This window comes from Panicum virgatum, chromosome 8N, assembly GCF_016808335.1.
Source record: "Panicum virgatum strain AP13 chromosome 8N, P.virgatum_v5, whole genome shotgun sequence".
NCBI classification, from domain to species: Eukaryota; Viridiplantae; Streptophyta; class Magnoliopsida; order Poales; family Poaceae; genus Panicum; species Panicum virgatum.
Window position 1 is genome coordinate 48,707,025 of NC_053152.1, and position 9,043 is coordinate 48,716,067.

At 46.6% G+C, this 9,043-nt stretch overlaps 1 pseudogene; it reads right to left on the reverse strand.

Annotated features, from left to right (window-relative positions):
* Positions 1-992: 992 nt before the first annotated feature.
* On the reverse strand, positions 993-3,674 carry LOC120685200 (annotated as a pseudogene).
* Between the last annotated feature and the right edge of the window lie 5,369 nt (positions 3,675-9,043).

Sequence of the window (9,043 nt, forward strand, 5' to 3'; positions counted from 1 at the left end):
CTAGTTTTTGGATAACAGTTGCTTTTCTTGCCTAATGCAGAACAGCTATGATAGCATTTAACAAAATAACTCAAGATTCCCTCATCTTGAAATGAATGATAGAGCTTAGTATGCACTTTGCTAAAAATAAGAACATCCTGAAATTTGACCCCAAGCCATGCCATACCAGCAGAACCACTGTTTTCTGGAAGTGATCCACCAGCTTTATTTCAGAAGTAACATTTCCTCACGGATTCTTGTGCCGCTTACTTTAACAAGGAAGATCGAGGGATTTAAGTGGAACATCTCAACCTGAAGTGCACACGCTTTTAAGAGATTTCCGCGTCTGGTTCCTGAAATGACATAGATCCACATGTCAGCAGCACGATGCCTGGATACCAACAGCTCAATGACACCAGTTTCCGGTTCAGCAACACGATGCACAAAACATGCACAGATGAATGTGCCGGAGCATCCATGGAAAGACAGGCAACTCAAAACTGCTCCTTTCTCCCTTTGCCTCATCCTTGCACCCATTCTTTGCGGTTTTTGAGAGCAGAGATGGGGGCGACAAAGCAAAGCAAATAACTAGGAGTCCGGGGAGGAAAAGGGGGGGGGGGGGGGGGGGGGGGGGGCAGGACAAGGATCACAAGGCCCAACACCAGGAAATTTCCCATGAATCTAGGCGGCATCTTTTCGATTTGTTTGGTTTCTTTTCGTTGGGGGCTTCAATTGTATTGTTTCGAGCTGTCCATGTTAGGGAGCCCACAAAAGGAAAATGCCAAGGTTTTCGCTGGGCCCAGCATGTGTCTGTGTGAATATTCGGTTCCTAGTGTTTGCCGTTCTGTGACTGTGAGTGCATCGTCATATTTTTCCTTCTGGGTCCTGGTAACTGCATGATGATACATCATCTGGCTAGTTACTTTCAGGACCCCATTTTGTGCCCACAACGCACAGGTAAATCCTGAATACCTGGTAGAGTGACAGCCTTGCTGTCTGCACAGACAATACAACTGTAAATTCAGAACTCTGATAACTTCCTGCATAGAACTGCCTTTTACAAATCATTATCTATTTCCAAAAATAGTTCTTTGAAGTTCTCCTTTGGCCTTGTTTTGGATACAATTACTTCCTCCCAGCACACATGGATGGTACTGAAAATTGACTAATTTTCCTGTCAGTAAAACCACTTATCGGGAAGTAATAGTTAAGATGTGAGTCGTGCGTAATGTTTTTTTTAACGCAAAGTCGTGCGTAATGTTGATGATGTGCGTTCTCAAAATGTGTATCTCAACTGCTTTGGATTGATGATTATATACTATACCCAACTCAGAGAACTGTGAATGGATCACTAACTTCCTTGATCCCTGCCAAAAGAAGGGTTAACTGTTCAATCATTTTCTCTTTGTTTTTCCTCAGTGAACTTTACTTATGTAGCTTTGTTACAAGAAAAATATGATGCACATGAAAACTGTGCGATGTTTTGAAACCAAGTAAAATCAAAGAAGGGAACAACCTACTTGTTCAAGATGGCAGGAAACTAGAAATCAACAGTCCAGACAATTATGAGCGCATGTCAAGCTCCAGCTAACAGATGATAACTGGAAAAGGGAAAACGGGAGAAATGAATGTTGTGCTTTGGTTAAGTACAAGAGAGAGCCATGTTTTAGAAGTACTTTAATCCTTCCACAATTATACGTTACCAATATATAGCTTGTATGGATAATATGCATAATCGACATGAGAAAATCAGAAGAAAAAAATATAGTTAAAGAGTACAAAAGATTTAATCTGAATTGGCCAATATGATATGTTGCATCAGCAAATGTAGTTGTTGAAGGATTTCTGGGGCTCTCAGTTGAATTAAACTTCAAGCTCAGAAAGAAAGGAGATAATTTTCCTAGATGTCCACATTTCACAATTCTAGCCCTCTCAAATTGAATCAAACTTGAAGTTCAGAAAAAAAAAACAAATCCTAGGTGTCAACACTTGACAATCTCTAGGATTCTCGAATTGAATCAAACTTGAAGTTCAGAAAAGAAAAGGCAATAATTTTGCCATGAGTATTGAAATATATTGATTCGTCTAAAAAGCTGAATTTTAATTCATTCTATGCCAAATTGTCAACTATCATATCTATTGAGTTTTTGGTGTCTCTTTCTTTTTATCAATATAACCATCAAGGCATATACATTATTGGGTATGTAAATTTGTTGTGACATAATATTCTAAAAACAAAACACATATTCAGCACACTACTTGTATAAAAAATGGAGGAAACATGGCCAAAGATAGCTGGAGTTTGCAACTCTGCATATCTTGATAGCATTGTTTGATGCATGGAGCTTTACCTTCCAAACTGAGACTCAGCAGTTTGTCTTTCAAACTGAAGTTTTATTTCCTGGGGGTCGGCTATTGGCATACATTTGTCAACTGAAAACCGGATTCTTCGATTAAGCTCGGCCCTGGAGCCTTATTCACACTCATTGTCCTCATCAGTCTCCTCACTTCCCCTGCGTCCTCCCATCGTCCTGTTTCTGCATAAAGATTGGCTAACAGCACATACTTCCCCGAGTTCCATGGCTCAAGATTGATAAGCTCTTTCAGAGCTACCTCAGCAATGCCGAGACCAGCATGGGCACGGCATGCACTTAACAGTGCTCCCCATATTGCAGCATTAGGCTTCATTGGAATCTCCTGAATCAGTGCACGTGCCTACTCAAGAAGGCCAGATCTTCCAAGTAAATCCACCATACACCCATAATGCTCAATTTCTGGCTCAATACCATGCTCCAACTGCATTTTCTGGAAGATCTCCTGTCCAACTTCCACTGACCCAGCATGCGCACAGCACCCAAGCACCCCCAAGAATGTCACAGCATGAGGCTCCATTCCTTGCCGCTGCATCTCTTGGAACAGTTCAATTCCCTCAACTCCATGGCCATTAAGTGAGAATCCGGTAATCATAGTGTTCCAGCTTACCACGCTCCGCTGCTGCATCCCCTCGAACACCTCCCTTGCACTGGCAACATCACCGCACTTGCAGTACATATCCACCACCATATTAGCAACATTCACTGTACTTTCTAACAGCCCAGTCTTCATCGCATACTCATGCGCCCACCTCCCTGCTCCAACATTTCCAGTCCTCCCACAGGCTGGGAGCACGGCCGCCAAGGTCCCATCATTGGGCGCCACCTCCCTCTCTCCGACCATCCTCTCGAAAACCACACCGCCATGTCATCTCGTCCGCACCGTGCACACCCTCCGATCATAAGGTTCCAAGAAACCACGCTCCTCCTGGATTGCCTGTACCGCTGCATTTCCTCAAACAGGTGGCGCGCGGTGCGGATGTCCCTGGCCTTGATTATCGCAGTGATGAGCGTGTTGTACGCGACCGCGCACCTGTTCTTCTGGGGGATTTCGTCGAACAAGACGCGGCCGTGCGGCAAAGGGTAGGGCTTGAGGAGCGCGACGGCGATGGCGTGGTGGGAGAGGAAGCCGAGGCGGAGGAGCAGCGAGTGGAGCGCGGAGAGGAGCGGCAAGGAGGAGGCGCAGCCGAGGAGGGGCAGGAAGCTGAGGCGGTCGGGCGCGTGGAGGCGGCGGAGGGTGGAGAGGAGGCGGAAGGCGTCGGCCGGCGGGGAGGACGCGGAGAGGGCCTTGACGGCGGCGTTGAGAAGCAGGAGCGTGTCACGCGCGATGCAGCGGACACGTTGGAAGAGAGGGTGTCAACCATCCAGTTAAGCAAAGCGTGAGTGGTAAACGGGGTGTGGCGGGCCACCGGCCGGTGTCTGGCCTCTGAGTATATCTACTCATGCCGTGTACGAGAAGAGACAGATTTTGTACTCGCTGAAAAGTAATAGAAAAAAACGAGATCGGGGTGTCAGGGTTCTTCCCCTCCCCCAAGTATCCCCTTGCTCTGCTCTACCGATCCCTCGCGTTCACGTCGTCGGCGACCGCCGCGGCCTAGGGACACGACAATTGGTATCAGATTTGGGCGATTCCTCTCCGCCGCTACCGCTCCACCGATCGATTCCGTTCCGGTCAGCCCAATACCTCGGTGCTCGTCCTGCTCCGCCGTGAATCACGCGATTCCGACGTCCTCCGCCCCGCTCACCGACGACCGTCGTTAGCGGCCACCGCAAATCGCCGGTTAGCCATTCCGGCGCCGTCGACCATCCACTTTCTCCGCGCCGCTTAGGTCTGTAGTGGAATCGATCTACCGAGGCGGCGGCACTGTGTGGTCTGCATCACGGGCGCGGCATCGAACGCTTCGGTGCTGTGCGTGGGTTCCGTCGTGTGATTGCTGTACTCCGGCGGCTTAGCAACCCTGCTCGAGCCTCGTTGAGGTTCCTCAATTCGGGTTGTGGTAGCTTAGTTTCCGGTGCGGTCACCACGGCTCCCCCTAAGCCCTCCGTGCAGACCCAAATTATTCTCGGTCGGATGGAGGAGCACATCCAGGCTGAGGACACTCACTGGGATCAAGTTATGGAGAGTTTAGATCTGCTCTTCGCGCGCGTCACCGATATTGGTCGTGACCAGCAGCAGATTCGTGCTCAGTTGGGTCAGCACACCGAAGTGTTGCAAGGGTATGCACAAGCACAAGAGGTTCTCACACAGAAGGTGGACGCTGCAAGTCAAGCGGTCGCGAAGTTGACTCCTGAGTTCGTGGGTTTCGATTCAGCGCGACATCCTTCTTCTCCGCAGCAGGGTACTTCAGGTGAGAACAATTACCAGCGCAACCAGTTTCATTTTGGCCGTCCGCATCATGATCAATCAGGGGGGAATCGTAATTACATCCCTAAGCTCTCGTTTCCGCGTTTTGATGGTCGTCAACCTAAAATCTGGCGTGATAAGTGCATGGATTATTTTCATATTTGCAATGTTCCTGAGTATATGTGGGTCACGACTGCTTCGTTACATCTGGATGATAATGCGGCCCAATGGTTTCAAATGTACAAGCTAAAACATGGGGGGTTGGTACTTGGTTACAGTTTGCACAGGCAGTCGAAGATCAGTTCGGCTCAGATGATTATAGGGCAGCACTAGATGAGTTGTTGATGTTAAAACAAAGTGGCACAGTGGAAGAATATGTTACTGAGTTTGAGTCTTTGCAGTTCCAAGTCTCTATGCATAATCCTAGTTATGGGGAATTATTTTTTGTGGCTCAATTCATCAAAGGGCTGAGGGAGGATATTCAATCGGCTGTGCAGCTTCAGTTACCTGATAAAGTTAACAAGGCCATTCTCCTAGCTAAGATCCAACAGAAAATGATTGACAGAGGCAAATATAGAGCACAGAAATCAGTATATCAGGGCAAACCTCAGAATGTTGGTGGGAAGTCTGAGAGCAAACAGCACTCGCAGCCCTCTGCATTATGGAAAGAAAGACAGGAAAGGGACTATAGGAAAGCACATGGACTATGTTTCTATTGTGCTGAAAAGTTTGAACCAGGCCATGCAGACAAATGTCCCAAACGACCCAAGTCTCAGCTCAATGCTTTGGTGGTGAATGACCTGGATGTTCAATTAACTGATGAAATATTGCACCAATTAGCTGTTGAAGATTCTTTGCAGCAGGAATTTGGTCAGCTATCACTGAATGCTCTTTCCTCTGCAGTCGGTTCTGAATGCATACAAATTCGGGGAAGAGTTCAGAACAAAGTGTTTCTATTGTTGCTGGATAGTGGTAGTTCCAACAGCTTTGTCAGCTCTGCATTTGTGCTCAAAGCTGGGCTTTCCACTATTTCCACCAGTCCACAACAAGTCAGATTGCCCAATGGGGAGGTTCTTATCTCAGATAGACTAGTTCCTTCCTTGACTTGGTGGTGCCAGGGCCACACACTTTCAACTGATATGAGAGTCCTGGATTTGGATGTGTATGATGGCATACTAGGATATGATTGGCTTAAATTGCACAGCCCAATGACCTGTGATTGGACTAACAAGCAAATTCAGTTTACACAAGGAGATACACTAGTTACTATTCAGGGAATGCAATCCCCAACTTTACAACTGTCTCCATTGTCTGCAGACAAATTGGTCAAATACTGCAAGGGCAATGATGTTTGGGCTTTTGCCATGGTGGAAGCTTCAGATTCTGTCACACCTACAGAAATTCATCCTGCTGTACAGTCATTACTGGCCACCTATTCAGATTTGTTTCATGTGCCAACTACTCTTCCTCCTTCCAGGGTTCATGATCATGCCATTCCATTACTACCAGAGGCTGTTCCTGTCAATGCTCGACCTTACAGGTATTCTCCCACACACAAATCTGAAATTGAGAAGCAAGTGAAGGAGTTATTGGCAGCTGGTATGATCACTCACAGTTCTAGCCCTTTTGCCTCTCCTGTGCTTTTGGTGCAAAAGAAGGATGGTAGTTGGAGATTTTGTGTGGATTATCGAAGACTCAATGATCTCACTATTAAGAACAGGTTTCCTATGCCTATCATAGAGGAAATTTTAGAGGAACTATTTGGTGCCAAGTATTTTACAAAGTTGGATATGAGGGCAGGTTATCATCAGATTAGGATGGTGCCACATGATGAATATAAAACAGCTTTTAAAACCCATCATGGTCATTATCAGTTTAGAGTGATGCCTTTTGGGCTCACTAATGCTCCAGCCACTTTTCAGTGCCTCATGAATGATATTTTGGGTCCTTTTCTGAGAAAGTTTGTTTTAGTGTTCCTGGATGACATTCTAGTCTATAGCCCTTCCTTGGAGTCTCATCTGGATCATCTGACTCAAGTCTTTGACAAGTTGAAGGACAATCAGCTGTATCTGAAAGCTAGCAAATGCTCCTTTGCTCAGCATTCACTAGAATACTTGGGCCACATTATTTCTGCTGATGGGGTGGCTACAGATCCATCCAAAACCAGTGCTATGTACAACTGGCCATCACCAACAAATTTTACAGAGCTCAGAGGATTTTTGGGCTTGACAGGTTATTACAGACGTTTTGTCAAGCATTATGGGCTGTTAGCTAAGCCACTTACCAATTTGCTGAAGTGCAAACAATTTGTGTGGACTTCTACAGCTCAGCAAGCTTTTGTCAAACTCAAGGATGCCATGGTAACTACTCCAGTGCTGGGTTTGCCTGATTTCAATACTCCTTTCATTGTTGAAACCGATGCTTGTGATGATGGTATTGGAGCTGTTCTCATCCAGCATGGCCAGCCTTTAGCGTTCCTCAGTAAAGCTTTAGGGCCTGCCCACAAACACTTGTCTATCTATGAGAAAGAGTTTTTGGCTCTAATCATGGCTGTGGAACGTTGGCGTCCATATTTGCAGCAACAAGAGTTTCTTATCCGGACTGATCACAAAAGTTTAGCCTATCTCACTGAGCAGAATCTCCATTCTGACATGCAGCGTAAAGCTATGACTCGGTTGATGGGACTTCAGTTCAAAGTGGTATATCGACAGGGAAAGGATAATGTAGTGGCTGATGCTCTTTCTCGTGTAGGTCATCTTATGGCAATTCAGGCTGTGTCAATGGCTCAACCAGTATGGCTCCAGGAGGTCTCTAATTCATATAGAACAGACTCCATAGCTCAACAACTACTTACCCAGCTTGCTGTCCACAGCCCTGATTCCTCTGGGTACTCATTGCATAATGGCCTGATTCGGTTCAAAGGTAAATTGTGGATAGGGAATAATTCTGCCCTACAAACCAAGATCATTGCAGCTTTTCATGCTAGCCCTATTGGAGGACATTCTGGGATCACTGCCACATATCATCGAGTTAAGGGTCTCTTCTACTGGAAAGGGTTGAAACAGGCAGTGGAGAGCTTTGTTCAACAATGTGAGATATGCCAACATGCTAAACATACAAATGAGCACCCAGCAGGTTTACTTCAACCACTTCCAATACCTAGTAGTGCTTGGCAGGATTGGTCTATGAACTTCGTGGAAGGACTACCTGTGGTGGACGGTTATTCCGTCATCTTAGTGGTGGTCGATCGACTGACAAAGTATGCTCACTTCTTACCGCTCAAACATCCCTATACTGCCCAGTCTGTTGCAAAGCTGCTGCTCGACCAAGTCATCCGATTACATGGGTTTCCTACTACCATTGTCAGTGATCGTGATAAGATTTTCTTGAGTTCATTCTGGCGGGAGCTCTTCAAGTTGCATGGGACTCAGCTTCTGATGAGTACGGCTTATCACCCACAAACTGACGGGCAAACGGAGCGGGTGAATCAGTGTCTCGAAATGTTTCTACGCTGCGCAGTATATGATCACCCTAAACAATGGAAAAATTGGCTACCTCTAGCAGAACTATGGTATAACTCCTCATACCACTCTACTATTGGTTGTTCCCCATTCAAGGCACTCTATGGTCATGAACCAGCTATGCCTACTGTCCCCTCTGAAGTTTTAGACGCTTCTCCTCAAGTTACTGAGCTGATCACAAATCGTGCAGACCATCTACTCATGTTGAAGGAACATTTGGCCAAAGCTCAACACCGCATGAAGACTTATGCTGACAGACACAGAGTGGAACGTCAGTACCAAGTCGGTGAGCAAGTGCTGCTGAAACTCCAGCCCTATGCTCAGACATCAGTGGCTAATCGTCCGTTCCCTAAGCTGGCCTTCAAATACTTTGGACCCTATGCTGTTACTGAGAAGATCGGCACTGTGGCGTATCGTTTAGCATTACCTGGGGATTCCAAAATTCATGATGTCTTTCATGTCTCACAGTTGAAACCATTTACTGCTAACTATTCTCCAATTTACTCAGATGTTAACAGGATTGTCCACCTGGACACGGTCACACTACAACCAGAGAAGATTCTTGAACGTCGCTTGGTCAAGAAGGGCAATGCTGCAATTCCTCAGGTGCGTGTCAAGTGGTCTCATCTGCCTGAAGATTCTGCAACTTGGGAAGACTTTCATGTGCTCCGTCAGCGATTCCCGGCGTCTCCTGCTTGTGGACAAGCAACAGCTCTGGCGGGGGGAAGTGTCACGCGCGATGCAGCGGACACGTTGGAAGAGAGGGTGTCAACCATCCAGTTAAGCAAAGCGTGAGTGGTAAACGGGGTGTGGCGGGCCACCGGCCG